This window comes from Eretmochelys imbricata, chromosome 28, assembly GCF_965152235.1.
Source record: "Eretmochelys imbricata isolate rEreImb1 chromosome 28, rEreImb1.hap1, whole genome shotgun sequence".
Lineage (NCBI taxonomy): Eukaryota > Metazoa > Chordata > Testudines > Cheloniidae > Eretmochelys > Eretmochelys imbricata.
This window is the reverse complement of record NC_135599.1, coordinates 2233279-2248937: the sequence shown is the minus strand read 5'-3', so window position 1 is coordinate 2248937 and position 15659 is coordinate 2233279. Positions and strand designations below refer to the sequence as shown.

The 15659-nt window shown below is 47.4% G+C and overlaps 1 protein-coding gene and 1 pseudogene across 1 annotated transcript in view; one reads left to right on the top strand and one right to left on the bottom strand.

Moving 5' to 3' along the window:
• LOC144258213 (uncharacterized) overlaps window positions 1-15659 on the bottom strand; it is an 84438-nt pseudogene that overhangs the window by 16697 nt on the left and 52082 nt on the right.
• The window catches only part of LOC144258283 (uncharacterized), a 32134-nt gene continuing 30641 nt past the window's right edge, over window positions 14167-15659 (top strand). The window contains exon 1 of the mRNA XM_077806732.1: window positions 14167-14274. The gene's annotated coding sequence lies outside the window, so the exon portion shown is untranslated. The remainder of the gene's footprint in view (window positions 14275-15659) is intronic.

The window sequence follows — 15659 nt, the reverse complement described above, 5'->3', positions numbered from 1 at the left end:
TGGTGATAGCCCATCCAAAGTGACAACTCTTTACACAATGTGCATGATAATCAAGTTGGGCCATTTCCTGCACAAATCCAGGTTCTCTCACTCCCTCACCCCCCTCCAAAAACCCACCCCCATACACACACAAACTCACTCTCCTGCTTGTTGCCCTTCGCTGGACTCTCTCCAATTTATCCACATCCTTCTTGTGGTGTGGGGCCCAAAACTGGACACAGTACTCCAGATGAGGCCTCACCAATGTCGAATAGAGGGGGACGATCACGTCCCTCGATCTGCTCGCTATGCCCCTACTTATACATCCCAAAATGCCATTGGCCTTCTTGGCAACAAGGGCACACTGCTGACTCATATCCAGCTTCTCGTCCACTGTCACCCCTAGCTCCTTTTCCGCAGAACTGCTGCCTAGCCATTCGGTCCCTAGTCTGTAGCGGTGCATTGGATTCTTCCATCCTAAGTGCAGGACCCTGCACTTATCCTTATTGAACCTCATCAGATTTCTTTTGGCCCAATCCTCCAATTTGTCTAGGTCCTTCTGTATCCTATCCCTCCCCTCCAGCGTATCTACCACTCCTCCCAGTTTAGTATCATCCGCAAATTTGCTGAGAGTGCAATCCACACCATCCTCCAGATCATTTATGAAGATATTGAACAAAACCGGCCCCAGGACCGACCCTTGGGGCACTCCACTTGATACCGGCTGCCAACTAGACATGGAGCCATTGATCACTACCCGTTGAGCCCAACAATCTAGCCAACTTTCTACCCACCTTATAGTGCATTCATCCAGCCCATACTTCCTTAACTAGCTGACAAGAATACTGTGGGAGACCGTGTCAAAAGCTTTGCTAAAGTCAAGAAACAATACATCCACTGCTTTCCCTTCATCCACAGAACCAGTAATCTCATCATAAAAGGTGATTAGATTAGTCAGGCATGACCTTCCCTTGGTGAATCCATGCTGGCTGTTCCTGATCACTTTCCTCTCATGCAAGTGCTTCAGGATTGATTCTTTGAGGACCTGCTCCATGATTTTTGCAGGGACTGAGGTGAGGCTGACTGGCCTGTAGTTCCCAGGATCCTCCTTCTTCCCTTTTTTAAAGATTGGCACTACATTAGCCTTTTTCCAGTCATCCGGGACTTCCCCGGTTCGCCACGAGTTTTCAAAGATAATGGCCAATGGCTCTGCAATCACAGCCGCCAATTCCTTTAGCACTCTCGGATGCAACTCGTCCGGCCCCATGGACTTCTGCACGTCCAGCTTTTCTAAATAGTCCCTAACCACCTCTTTCTCCACAGAGGGCTGGCCATCTCTTCCCCATTTTGTGATGCCCAGCGCAGCAGTCTGGGAGCTGACCTTGTTAGTGAAAACAGAGGCAAAAAAAGCATTGAGTACATTAGCTTTTTCCACATCCTCTGTCACTAGGTTGCCTCCCTCATTCAGTAAGGGGCCCACACTTTCCTTGGCTTTCTTCTTGTTACCAACATACCTGAAAAAACCCTTCTTGTTACTCTTGACATCTCTCGCTAGCTGCAGCTCCAGGTACGATTTAGCCCTCCTGATTTCATTCCTACATGCCCAAGCAATATTTTTATACTCTTCCCTGGTCATATGTCCAACCTTCCACTTCTTGTAAGCTTCTTTTTTATGTTTAAGATCCGCTAGGATTTCACCATTAAGCCAAGCTGGTCGCCTGCCATATTTACTATTCTTTCGAGTCATTGGGATGGTTTGTCCCTGTAACCTCAACAGGGATTCCTTGAAATACAGCCAGCTCTCCTGGACTCCTTTCCCCTTCAAGTTAGTCCCCCAGGGGATCCTGGCCATCCGTTCCCTGAGGGAGTCGAAGTCTGCTTTCCTGAAGTCCAGGGTCCGTATTCTGCTGCTTACCTTTCTTCCCTGCGCCAGGATCCTGAACTCAACCAACTCATGGTCACTGCCTCCCAGATTCCCATCCACTTTTGCTTCCCCCACTAATTCTACCCGGTTTGTGAGCAGCAGGTCAAGAAAAGCGCCCCCCCTAGTTGGCTCCTCTAGCACTTGCGCCAGGAAATTGTCCCCTACGCTTTCCAAAAACTTCCTGGATTGTCTATGCACCGCTGTAGTGCTCTCCCAGCAGATATCAGGAAAATTAAAGTCACCCATGAGAATCAGGGCATGCGATCTATTAGCTTCCGTGAGCTGCCGGAAGAAAGCCTCATCTACCTCATCCCCCTGGTCCGGTGGTCTATAGCAGACTCCCACCACTACATCACTCTTGTTGCACACACTTCTAAACTTAATCCAGAGACACTCAGGTTTTTCTACAGTTTCGTACCGGAGCTCTGAGCAGTCATACTGCTCCCTTACATACAGTGCTACTCCCCCACCTTTTCTGCTCTGCCTGTCCTTCCTGAACAGTTTATAACCATCCATGACAATACTCCAGTCATGTGAGTTATCCCACCAAGTCTCTGTTATTCCGATCACGTCATAGTTCCTTGACATCACCAGGACCTCCAGTTCTCCGTGCTTGTTTCCAAGGCTTTGTGCATTTGTATATAAGCACTTGAGATAACCTGTTGATCGCCCCTCATTCCCAGTATGAGGCAGGAGCCCTCCCCTCACAGACATTCCTGCCTGTGCTTCCTCCCGGTATCCCGCTTTCCCACTTACCTCAGGGCTTTGGTCTCCTTCCCCCGGTGAACCTAGTTTAAAGCCCTCCTCACTAGGTTAGCCAGCCTGCTGGCAAAGATGCTCTTCCCTCTCTTCGTAAGATGGAGCCCGTCTCTGCCCAGCACTCCTCCTTCATGGAACACCATCCCATGGTCAAAGAATCCAAAGCCTTCTCTCCGACACCACCCTAACCCTAACCCTAACCAGACTGTCACCACCTAACCCTATTCCTTCACTCTCCCACTTCCCTGGTCCTTCTCGCATGAACAGAGAGCAACAATACCCAAAGTCCGAAGGTGCAAACAATTTGATGTTTATTGGGGTGAACTTCCAGTAAGCTTAAATACAAGTTCCTTTTTCCTTATTTTTGAATCCCAACTTACTTCCTGTTTGCCCCTAATTTATATAGTAATATTCTTAGCTATACCTTAACCAATCATTCTACTGAGATTTAACTAACCAATCCTAACATATTGTAACATGATTAGCTAACCAATTATATCCCACCACCTTAATTAGTTTACGCGCAGCAAAATTAATTATACAGCAGACAGAAACAATTACAGAACCAGACAGAGACCATGCCAATAAACAATAGCAAAGTGGGAACTATAATGACAAAACAATACAGAAGTGAGGATTTCACAACTACATCTATAAAGACATAAGAGTTTCCCAGCTGTGTCTATTGATAAGTGAGTTCTTACCAGACAGAAAACTATCAACCTCAGTTTCCTTTTACATCTTCTAGGCACTTCCCTTTCGCTGCAGGTGATAGGCACTATCAGGACAGGATTGTATTCCTAACAGCCCAATAGTACCTTCTTTCAATAGGACTACTTTGGAATGTGAGGATGTGACCGGTCGCTTCCCAGCTTATGGCTGCCTCTGTCGCTTAGCCAAAGGCCTTAGCCTAAGAACAGGGCCTCAGACTGTCACAGTAAGAGAAGGACCTTACAGTGGCAGACAATGATTTTGATTCTTTCTTTTATACCTCTAACTAGCCAAGTGATACGAATACACCTAAATTCTTAAAGTACAGGCCTTTGCAGACAGGCCTGAATATCTATATCCTAACACTAGGGACAACAATGAACTGAGAGACCTCCCAAGGGCTTTGTAGGATGTCCCAGATGTTTCCTTCAGGCACTTACAGATTCTGAGTTAGTTTAAATGTTTCCTCTCAGGATCTCTCTTTCCTCTGAACCCTGGAGGTCTGGGACCCATGACTCTTCCCCTTGTTCCACCTGGGAGATCACATCAGGTTTGGATACTGAAAACCCTGCTCAGATGAAAGAAAACAAAGGAGTTCAGTTGCTTTCATAAGACTTTGTCATAAAAAAAAATTCTATTAATTGAACTTCAGTACTTAGTGTGACCTGGTGTGCCATGGGCAGTCCTCACTGAAAATGCCAAGGTCAGGGCAGGCTGAAAAAGGGAAAGCAGATGCTCCTAAAACTGGTGGTTAACACTGAAGTTAAACTCACTGACCAGTCACAAAGAGTGCTTCCGAACACCCACACTGGTTAGTGAGAAGCTGAAAACAGAAATCATACAGCTCCCTTTATTGCATTCCAGTTCTCTGACTCCCAATCAACACCTAAGTCCAGTGCAGTGAGAGGTTATTTAAAAACTCTGCGCAAATAGACAAAACGTTCTTCTGACCCCAAAGGGTCAGCCACATTACCAGGTCAGAATAGGTTTGGATCTTACACAAAATACGATGCTGCCTGCCAATCCTTTAGCATCTAAACTAAAGGTTTATTATAAAAGAAACAAAGAAGAAGGGAGCTGTTAAATGGGAAAGCAGTCAAATACATTCATAAATCTATATATCAGGTTCTTAGGAGTACTGGTGAGTTGCTGGCTTGAAAGTCCATCTGGAACACAGCCACAGCTTGGATGGTGATGATTTAGTCCTTTGTTCAAGGCTTTAGTTTGTAGAAAAGTTGCTCCAGAGGTAGGAAGAGGGATTGAAGACAAAATGGAGTTGATTCAGCTGCCCTTTATATTCCTTTTGCCATGTGGCTTGTACTTCCTGTGTCCCAAACACAAGCTTCACAGCACATGGCATGGAAAAGCCTTGGAGTTCTCAGTACACAAGCATAACCCTGTATGTTTTGCTGACTCAATAGATATTTCCCATTAGTACTTTCCATGGGTTCATTGTACAGATGATGACCCTGGATGGGCCATCGAACAGACTAGGCAGTACTGATGCCAATATGTCTGGGTGTGTCACCCAGAAATGCTGCACAAGTCTGGAAATACATGTATACCCTACATTTCTATAATTTACAATACAAAGGTGATACAAACATAGAAACAAAATTATAATTCTTGGAAAATCACAATATTTTCACTGATACCTTCCATGGCATATCTAGTGCGATTCATTGCAATTTTATCATATTGGTATTAATAATAAAAATAATAATAAAAATAAAGTGTCTCACAATTCCATACGGTGTCACACTTAGTAAACCAGGACCAGCTTCACATGTCCTTGAAGATGCCAAACACTCTGCTTATGAGGGATTGAAATACCTGCTGGGAACACACACAGACAGAGACTGTGTCAGTCTGTACCCCTATGTTCACTCTTCTAGAAAATTATGACCAATTTTGTACATATTCTGGCTTGTGAGGTATCATTTGAAAATGCATAATCTACTGACTATTATCCTCCTGTTAAAATGTGTAGCAACACTGTATGTAAAGTTATGAGGTTTTACTGTGTGATATTACTGAAAAAGTTACAATGCTGGAGAACACCACAGACCAGTTCCTCAGAGACAGCAAGGCAAACAGCTGGTCAAACAGCCATTCTCCGGCAGGGAGAAGGTGTGAAGAAGACATTTACATTCCGTCACAGGGACCACTTGAAGCTCATATCTACAACAGACAGCCTGTCACCATTACTCAGCTGAGAACTGAAGTTGTTTCTAGTACAAAGGACTGAATTATAAAAAGAGGGGAGGAAAATGCTTGAGACTCTCTCTCCCCCCTTTCCCTCTGCTCATGACAACTCCTGAAGAACTGAACTTGGGTGGCAGGGGTGGGTTAGGGGGAGTCCTGGCTGAAAGAAAAGTCAGCCTGTCTCAGCATATGGTGAGAAAAACATTGGCTTTGAATCCATTTTACCTTGTTAAGTTAGATGTTAGTTCGTGTTTTATCTTGCATTCCTTTTGTAAACAATTCTGACTTTTATGCCTCATTACCTCAGGAGTGGCTGTTCTCACAGTAAAGCAGTGTAAAAGGCACCCCAGCTTGGGGAACTGAGGGGACACAGCAGTTCACCAGTACAGATTGTACTGTGGTTAATGTCACAGACACTCAATTTCAAAGAGTCTCGTAAAACACACAGAAAGTAAATCCATGTCCCAGAAATTGAAGACTCCAGATAGAGGGCAAGTTGCCCTGGCACTGCTTCTTGCTGACAGAGAGGTCCAGAGACAATGAGAGAGTTCTGGGGAAGTTGTGAACAGTAAGCATGGGCTGGTGGGGTTCAGTGGAGAAAGGGAACAGGAAAGGCAGGGATATTACTGAATGCAGGATCTCAGCAGTCCTAGATGTCCAGATAGCACATATTGCAGCCCATTGGGAAACATAATCTCAACTATACATATAAAATGATGGGATCTAAATTAGCTGTTTCCACTGAAGAGAGGGATCTTGCAGTCACTGTGGATAGTTCTCTGAAAACATCCACTCAATGTGCAGAGGCAGTCAAAAAGCGAACAGAATGTTGGGAATCATTAAGAAAGGGATGGATAATAAGCCAGAAAATATCATATTGCCTCTATACAAGTCCATGGTACACCCACATCTTGAACACTGTGTGCAGACATGGTCACCCCATCTCAAAAAAGATATATTGGAATTGGAAAATGTTCAGAGAAGGGCCAACAAAACAAACAAACACACACAAAACTAGGAGTATGAAACAGGTTCTGTATGAGGAGAGATGAAAAAGACAGGGACTTTTCAGCTTGGAAAAGAGATGAAGGGGGCATATGAGAGAGGTCTATCAAATCATGACGGGTGTGGAGAAAGTGAAGAAGGAAGTGTTATTTACTCCTTCTCATAACACAAGGACTAGGTATCACCCAATGAAATTAATAGGCAGCAGGTTTAAAACAAACAAAGGGAAGTATTTCTTCATACAACCCAAGGTCAACCTGTGGAATTCTTTTCCAAAGGATGTTGTGAAGGCCAAGACTATAACAGGGTTAAAAAACAGAATATGATAAATTCACAGAGGATAGGTACATCAAAAGCTATTTTTGAGGATGGGCAGGGTTAGTGTCCCTCAACTCTGTTTTCCATAAGCTGGGAATGGGTGACAGGAGATAGATCACTTGATGATGACCTGTTCTGTTCATTCCCTCTGGGGCACCTGGCATTGGTCACTGTTGGAAGACAGGACACTAGGCTAGATGGACCTTTGGTCTGACCCAATCTGGCCGTTCTTATGTACTAGGGAATCTAGTGAGTCCAGTGTAATAGAAAGAAGTAGGAAAATCCCTGGGTGTGGAGAACCCTGCTCACCAACAGGGAAGAATTAGTAAAGGAAGCAAAAGTGGATGGGAACCCTTTAAAGCGCCTCCCAAGGCCCGCTGCTGGATCCCCAGGGTAGCGGTGGCAGGGCTCCTGTGGTGGTTTAAAGGGCCCAGGGCTCTGCGGTGGCTGGAGCCCCGGGCCCTTTAATTTGCCCCTGAGCCCCGGGGCCCTCAACCGCCTCTGCAGCTGGTAGCTCCTGGGTGATTTAAAGGCCCTGGGGCTCCCAGCCACAACTGGAGCCCCGGGGCCTTTAAATCTTGGTCTTGATTTAAAGGCCCCACTTCTTCCAGTTGAGGCCATGCCCCACTCAGGACTCCAGCGTACCATTACTTTCACCCCTGGATTTGCTCCTGCAATTGCTAATGGGAGGAGAAATGGGGGGGGCGCTGTTTCTGTAGAGTCATTTTAATGCCAGACCCCAACATTTTCCCTTGGTTTCTTTTAGTTACCTGGAGTCTCTGGCTCAGAATTTAGTATTAATAGGGCCTATAGGGCTAGTACCATCTGGAGAAAGTCATCACCTGGGCCCGCAGAGAATGAGCTTTAATTAAGGTCACTTTCCAGCACAGAAGCCCCACTGGGGGAGCAGCAGCTGCTAAGCCTGGTCTCCCAGATCACAATAGAGGCTGCAGCGTCTGACCCAGGAAGCTGAACCCCAATATCATGAGCAGAGCGGGACAGAGCGTTTCAGCAGCCTTCCCTCCTTTAGCTCTCTGGGGAGAGCAGCTAATGAGAGCACTTCCTCACAGTGAGACTTGCTAATCTCATTTGCCCCACTGTTCATCTGGAGTCACTCCTTGTCTTTCCATACAGGGACTCTGGATTAACAATGGTCTCAATGAAACCAGATTTCAGAAAGAATGAGTCCAGAACGCTGTGGAAGAGATCATAGTGTGGCAATGCTAATCGCCTTCCCACCTCCCTCACCCCCCCCGGATCTAGGACAAGGACTAGGGGCACGAATTTTCGCAACAGTACCAGAAGTTCCTGCAGTTTTCAAGAGAGGAGAAAAGCAAAATCTGTGTTTGATAAGTGGATAGAAAGTTATCACTGTGACTGGGCATGGCCGGGGAACGTTGGGCAATGCTTGGAGCCAGGATTCTGGCACAAGCTGATCAGGGAGAAGGAGCATGGTTAGTAGCAGCCCCCAGACACCCCCCCAGTACCCAGACCTCCAGCCAGGATCTCACCAGATATTCCCTGGGACCCAGCGCCCAGAGTCCCTGGCAAGTAACCCCAAATACCACTCAGAGCCCCACCAGACCTTCACTGCCAGTCTGAGAATCCCAAAGGGTTCCCTCCACCAAGAGTACCCAACAGCCAGGGACTGCTGGGAACTCAGTCCTCAATTGCCTGCCTAGGATCCCCACCTGCCCTTCAGCAGGATCTGCCATTCCATTTGCCTGGGATCCCCTGATGCTTTACAGCAGGACCCCTCACCCCATTTGCCTGGCAACCTCCCCCCATCCCAGCTCTGTGCACCGGGCATGGCAACGATCCCAGGAGCCAGCAGGTGAATCCCAGACAGAGCCCCTGGCACAGCACCAGGTACCCTCTAACCCCCTGCCCCACCCCCGAAGAAACGCCCACCCCCGCTGTTCTGCAGCCAACAAGCTCCCAGCAATACCCACCACCAGGACCCATAGCCTTAGCACTGGGCACATCAGAACCACCCCCCGAAACCTCAAACCTCCAGAACCCACCAACCTGACTAGGGTACCCCCTGCCCAGTCACCCAAAGGCCTCCCTCTTCCACAATGCCCCTTCAGCTCCAGTTGCAATCTCCCCGCACAGACACGCATCCCCCACCCCCCAGCAACAGTGTTACCTCACAGGGTCTGATAAATGGACAGAAAGTTATCACCAGAAAGTTATTGCTGGCCAGTCACACAGGCAAAGGGAGCCCTTGGGGATGCTTCTTTAACAAGAGAGTGGAAGGCATGGAGGGCCAAAATAGGTAACAGAGTGGCAGCCGTGTTAGTCTGTATCCGCAAAATGAAAAGGAGTACTTGTGGCACCTTAGTCTCTAAGTACTCCTTTTCTTTTTGCAAAATAGATAAGAAATGTCCATGCTCTGTCACTAGGAAATAATGGCCACCATGCATCCACCCCAGAGGTGGCTACATCTTAGCATGGCGGGAAGCAACCTCTTACAGAGACCATTTGTCATGCTGTGTGGGATACTTCTAGACCCACGCTGCACCCAGAGTGACCTCCTCATCCTGTGCCAGCTGGAGAAAAGAAAAGGGTCCAACCAAATGGCCTGGTACCAGCTGGGAACCACTGATCCCCCAGACAGGGGGAGGCCTCTGGCTTTGATGTGTATTAAAGATATGATGGTCTCTTTCATCAGCAAACCTTTTAACAGAGATACAGCGGGGAACAAATGATTCTCAAAGGGGAGGGGAAAGGTGATCACTGGGCAATTTAACCCCCTGCAACCTCCAGGATGAAGAACGACTCAGGGCCAGAGGTTCCCTCCAAGGAAGGAGAAGTTGCTGGGATTTAGAAACATGGGGAACAGCCCCAAACCCAAGAGGATTTCTAATTGACATTTGATAACACAGAAGAGGAAAACCTGAGTTTTGAGATCAATGTTCTGAAATGAAAGAAAAAGGGTGCAAATTGAAGGCATTTTGGATCCATTTTGCAAATTATAGAGAGGAAAGTGGAAAATCAGAGGGATTTTATATCAGTTGTTGATATGAGGTAAAATCTGTGTGTATTTCACATCAATATTTGATAAATGAATACAGAGGAATTGGGCAACATTTGCAAACACTTTATATCCATGTTCAAAAATCTGAGAAAAGGTGGGGGCAGTACTACTCAAAAGGATATGGGGGTTATAGTAGATCACAAACTGAATCTGAGCCAGCCGTGTGACTTAGTTGTAATGAAGGCTAGTTTGGTTCTGGAATAGGTTACCAAGGGAGGTTGTGGAATCATCATAGATTCATAGATACTAAGGTCAGAAGGGACCATTATGATCATCTAGTCTGACCTCCTATACAACACAGGTCACAGAATCTCATCCACCCCACTCCTGCGAAAAACCTCTCACCTATGTCTGAGCTACTGAAGTCCTCAAATCGTGGTTTAAAGACTTCAAGGAGCAGAGAATCCTCCAGCAAGTGACCCGTGCCCCATGCTACAGAGGAAGGCAAAAAACCTCCAGGGCCTCTTCAATCTGCCCTGGAGGAAAATTCCTTCCCAACCCCAAATATGGCGATCAGTTAAACCCTGAGCATATGGGCAAGATTCAACAGCCAGATACTACAGAAAATTCTTTCCTGCGTAACTCAGATCCCACCCCATCTAACATCCCATCACAGGCCATTAGGCCTATTTACCATGAATATTTAAAGATCAATTTAATTACCAAAATCATGTTATCCCATCATACCATCTCCTCCATAAACTTATCGAGTTTAATCGTAAAACCAGATAGATCTTTTGCCCCCACTGCTTCGCTTGGAAGGCTATTCCAAAACTTCACTCCTCTGATGGTTAGCAACCTTTGTCTAATTTCAACTCTAAACTTCCTGGTAGCCAGTTTATATCCATTTGTTCTTGTGTCCACATTGGTACTAAGCTTAAATAATTCCTCTCCCTCTCCGGTATTTATCCATCATTGGAGGTTTTTAAGGACAGGTTGGGCAAACACCTCAACGTTGGAGGGCTGGACTAGATGACCTCTCATGGTTCATTCCAGCCCTACAGTTCTATGTTCTATTCTGAGAAAATATTTGGTCATTTTATTACACCACTGTCCCAGCCCAGCCCACCCCACTAGCAGTAAATCGAGACATTTTGAAACCCTCCCAGTAACAAAATCTGCCACTGCCCCTATCAATCTCTCTTTCCCTTTTCTCCTTGCATTTCCCATCTCCTGGCCCTCCCCCTCTGGCAGACGGACAGCCATTTCTGGATGTTCACTCTGCCCTCCTATGGCTGGATCGGCTCCTGCAATTCCTAAGGGGAGGAGAGATGTGGGGTGAGGAGGGGCTATTTGTGCAGAGTCACTTTCATACCCAGCACTTTCCCTGAGGTCTCTATCAATCACCTGGAGTATCTGGCTCAGATGCTGGTGTGGGCAGAGCCTAGGGCTGGCGCATGGAGCTAATTACAGCTGGAGAAAGTCCTCACCTTGCCTGGGCACAAAGGAAGCTTCACTCCAAGTCACTCCCAAGCCCAGACCCCACCGGAGGAGCAGCAGCTGCTCAGACTGGGCTCCCAGATCACAATGCAGGCAGCAGCATCTCACCCAGGAAGCTCAACCCTAACATCCCGAGAAGAGAGAGAGACAAAGTCAAACAGAGACTGAGGGCTTTCCCCTCCTCCTTTAGCAACAACTGAAACCCCCTCTCCACAGGGACATATCCTGATTTTATTTGCCCCCACGTTAATCTGGAGTCACTGCATGTTCTTCCTTGAAGTGTCTCTCGATTAACACTGATCTGAGTGAAACCAGAAACACGGCTCAGGAGGGATGAGGCCAGAGTCCTTTCCTCCTCCCTCACCCACTTCTTCTGAGAGGGATTCACAGCAGCAGGTTTCCCTCCAAAACCTGCAGTTCCTCCAGTTTTGAAAACAGGGAGAGAAGCAAAGCCTGTCGTGATTTCATATCAGTAATTGATAAATGGATAGAAAGTTATCAGCAGCCCCTACCACCCATTCACACAGGTGTGGGGAGCCCTGGGCGATGCTTCTTTAACAGGAGAATGGATGGCACAGAGAAGCCAATTTTTTTTTTAAATTTCCATGCCCAGTGACTGGCAGATAATGGCCAGTAGGAACCCACTCCAGAGATGACTATATCTCAGCACTGGGCGAAACCACCCCTCATGGAGACCATTCATCATGGGTGTTTGGGATACTTCTGGTGAACGTGGTGAGGGGCTAACAGAGTAGCATGGAAATTCTCAGCCACTCTCTGCCTGGCTCCTTGCTGCCCAGGCTGTACCCAGACTGAGCCCTAATCCTGTGACCCCCGAGGAAAAGAAAAGGGTCCAGCCGACTGTCCTGCGAGCAGCTGGGAGACACCGTTCCTCCAAATGGGGGGAGGCCTCTGGCTTTGATGTATATTAAATATGAGGCAAGTTACTTTCATCAGCAAACATTTTAATGAAGATAAAGGGGGAAAGAAATGAGTCTCAAATGAGAGGAGAAAGTTGACCCTTTAACTCCCTGCAACCGCCAGGATGGAGAATGACTAAGGCAACAAATTCCCTCCAAAACAGGAGAACTTGCTGCAACTAAACATGGGAACGTCTCCAAAAGCAAGGTGCCTTTTAACAGACATTTGATAATTACATGGAAAAAGACAAAATCTGACAGCTGATATCCATGTTAAGTCATTAAAGAGAAAAGGGTAGAAATCTGGAGAATTTTGATCGATTTTCACAAACTAGAAAGGAAAGTGGAAAAATGTGAGGGATTTTATATCGATCGTGAATAGTAGGTAAAGAGGTAAAATGAGAGTGAATTTCATATTGTTATTTGACAAATTGAGAGAAAATGGGAAACATCGGCAAAATTTTTCTAATTATATTCAAAAATTGGAGAAAAGGTCAAAATCTGAGGATATTTTATGTTAATATTTTATTATTAGTGAGACATGGAAAAATCTCAGGGAAAATTAGAAATAGATAGCTAGAGAGAAAGGAGGGCAATTTTTTAGGCCACCCTCCTAAAGAAGAGATCTGTGTGTAGCTCAGAGATTTGTCTCTCTCACCAAGTGAAGCGGGTCCAATAAAAGATATTACCTCACACACCTTGCCCTTCTAAATGCAAAGCAATGCACATTGGAGAGAAAAACTGCAGCTACTTATACACTTTGTGGGGTAAAGTAACTATCAAATGTAGCCCCTAGATCCAGCTTTAGCATTTATTTTATGCAGCAGTAATGCCAGGAACCTACAGGCCTGTATCCTGTACGATATTGGTTTGAACAGTTAGCATAAGGCTTGAGGCCTATGAACTTTGACACAGACAAATGGCCCAACAGTCACCCCTAAGATTTGGAGAACTGGAAACAGAGTATCTAAGCGGGAATTTCGTCCGTAAAGACATCAGCCAATCAGAGGAACATGAGCTAACACCGGCTTTTCGACAGAACAGCCGCAGATGTCTGACCACAGGAGCAACGAATTGACACATTTGACCCCAAGATGAGATCATTAATACACTAACCTATAGGAGAAGGACACCCCAACATTAGTAGGAGAGAAACCCCTATGAACATGCATAACACCTAGTGGCATCAGCAGAACATATTATCGGCTACATAACTCAAGAAAGGGATCTGCATGTTGCTGTATACAGATCAATGAAAAGCTCCACTCAATGCACAGCTGCCAGCAAAAAAGCTAACACGTGCAGATTCATAAGGAATGGGATGGAGAATAACACAGAACATCTGTATATAAATCGAGGGGGCAGCCTCCAATATCGTGGGACGACCATGGCTACTACAGCACTGCACACAGGATATTTTAGATCTATCTTGGAGAACTGGGGAAGAAATAGGTCTAAAAAGAAATATTTGATAATGAGATAAAAGGCGCCGGGGGGCTCCGGGCGCGGCGGGTCTGAGAGGCGCCGGGTGGGGGAGGGGCGTCGGTCGGGGGCGTCTGCGCGGGGGGGAGGGGATGAGAGACTCGGGGAAAGTCAGGCTGGCTCTGGGACCCTCCCTAACCTGCTCTAGGGAGGACGGAAGCGCCCCCCAGGGCAGGCTGGGAGATGTAGTTCCTGACTCTCCCGGCAGCGGAAGTGACGTCCGGCGGAGGGGCTAAAGAGGCGGGCTCCGAACGCGCGCGGCGCTGTGGCTCTGCCTGCCTCGTGCGGGGCAGTTGGATCCTCTCCCGGAGGCGGGATTCGTGCCGCTGGAGCGCTTGTCTCTACCCCGTCGTGCCCGCACATCGGGCGGCGGTGGGGCTGACCTCACACAGGCTGCATTTCCCAGGGCGCCGGGCACGTGGGGTCCCCCCGGCTTTAGATTCCGGCAGCCCCGGGCTCCGCCCGCCCCCTCGCGGAGCTGCAGCCTCCAGGTACCGGAACGAGCCCCGGGGCCGGGCGGTGACTCTGCCCCACTGTCCGGCGGGGGGGGACCAGCCCCCCCGGGGTCCCTGCGTGGGGCCGGGCGGGGGCGGCCGGGCGGGGGGGGGGGGAGACCTGGGGAAAGGGGCAGAGGGAAAATGTCGGCGCAGCCCGGACATGGCCGGAGGGGGGGGGAGAGAAGGGGGGGGGAGAGAAGGGCCGGGGCCCCCCGAGGGGCGGGGAGGGAAAGGGGGGGGCTGAGATCCACAGCTACAGACTAGGGACCGAATGGCTCGGCAGCAGTTCTGCGGAAAAGGAGCTAGGGGTGACAGTGGACGAGAAGCTGGAGATGAGTCAGCAGTGTGCCCTTGTTGCCAAGAAGGCCAATGGCATTTTGGGATGTATAAGTAGGGGCATAGCCAGCAGATCGAGGGACGTGATCGTTCCCCTCTATTTGACATTGGTGAGTCCTCATCTGGAGTACTGTGTCCAGTTTTGGGCCCCACACTACAAGAAGGATGTGGAAAAATTGGAGAGAGTCCAACGAAGGGCAACAAAAACGATTAGGGGTCTGGAACACATGAGTTATGAGGAGAGGCTGAGGGAACTGGGATTGTTTAGTCTGCAGAAGGGAAGAATGAGGTGGGATTTGATAGCTGCTTTCAACTACCTGAAAGGGGGTTCCAAGGAGGATGGATCTAGACTGTTCTCAATGGTAGCTGATGACAGAACAAGGAGTAATGGTCTCAAGTTGCAGTGGGGGAGGTTTAGATTGGATATTAGGAAAAACTTTTTCACTAGGAGGGTGGTGAAACACTGGAATGCGTTACCTAGGGAGGTGGTGGAATCTCCTTCCTTAGAAGTTTTAAGGTCAGGCTTGACAAAGCCCTGGCTGGGATGATTTAATTGGGGATGGGTCCTGCTTTTGAGCAGGGGGTTGGAAGGGACCTCAGGAGGTCATCTAGTCCAACCCTGATATTCTATGATTCTATGCTGTAAGTACCTGGTTACTTATAGCATTTTCTGGTAGGATGGATAAAGCAATGTCAAAGAGCCAAAAGCACTTTTTAGGACGAAAGGGCTTATCACGTCTTTGCTGTCTAGGGAGCATGCCACCGGCCAGGGCTTGCAGTCTTTCAGGAGTGGTATGCTAGATTGTATTTAGTAATGTCAAAATAAAAGGTCAATATCCAATGAAATCTTGCGAACATTATACATGTAAACCCTAATGCTATTAAAACAACATGGTATTAATACTGATTCTATACTGAAATTAAAATTATGAGATAAACGCATGAGAAATGAACTGACACTAATTTCCGTTTCTTAATGCCTGAAATTTTGACACTTGCTCACACCATCTTTTTTTAAAAGCAATGCACAGCGCACAGTCAAG